A 1087-nucleotide genomic window follows, 5' to 3' on the forward strand; every position below is an offset into this window, starting at 1 on the left:
AAGGGCTGCTTTCTGTGCCGTTCCATCTGAGCCTTAACAGACATAAACATGCAGTAAATAAATCGATTTTTCAATCAGTTTTTTGCACCAGAAAACTCCGTAATTTCCAAAACTAATTCAATAAACAAGTTACTTCTTTTATCTTATGTTAACATAAAGGCTTGTTTTGAAGTATAAGCTGCTCTTACAGGCATTGCTTCGAAGAAGTCGACCTGGAATGCGGCGTTCATAACAGACACGTGTTCATCTGCTCTACCGCTAGCAAACAACCGTACTGATTAAATAACATAAAAGTCAAGCAGTTCCCTAAAAGTCCAACAAATGGCAGCAATGCGCCATGCAAAACAAAACACCCACAGTTAACAGGACACACTTCCTGCTAAAGAGCCCCCTGGTGGTTGAAGAAAAATCCACATATAAACCGGAAAATACAATTTAAGAAAAACAAAATCTGAATGCTCTCTGGTATTGTTCAGGGGACCGGACCAAATGTGGAGGCAGGCCGGATCCGGCCCGCGGGCCGTAGTTTGGGGACCCCTGTCTTAAAGTGACCCTGTGATAGGATCACTAGATAGTGGCTAAAACTACATCTCTGTTCAGACTTTTAACTTCCTCATCACATAGCTCTTTAGCTTGCATGTCAAAAGCTTCCTCTGTGTTATAAAACCCTCTGACTCAGAAGCTGACTGAAAGGAAGACACTTCTTAAGACTAGATTGATAACTACTGTTATATAAACGTATAAGACAGCAGTCTTAAGTTTATCTGATTTACTAAGAACTGCATCTAGAAAGGAAACTGATTCTGTGCTGCAATGTTATAAAAATTTAAGGGTAGGCTTTGAAGATGGAATTTTTGTATCAAAAATAGTTCTTGTTCTTGTAATTTGGTCAAATTTATCAGGAAGCCTGTGGAGAGTATAGCAGTTTCTTTCTTGTTCAGATTATATACCAGTGCTTCTTAACCCTCTTTTTGGGGGATGTTGTGTATAAGTTGACAATATCCATAATGCAGAGTACATCAGTTTCAGAAAGTATGACGATAGAAATGTATCTTTAACATAAAAAAGAAGCAGCTGTACAATATGG

Source organism: Poecilia formosa, unplaced genomic scaffold (assembly GCF_000485575.1).
Source record: "Poecilia formosa unplaced genomic scaffold, Poecilia_formosa-5.1.2 Scaffold819, whole genome shotgun sequence".
NCBI lineage: Eukaryota > Metazoa > Chordata > Actinopteri > Cyprinodontiformes > Poeciliidae > Poecilia > Poecilia formosa.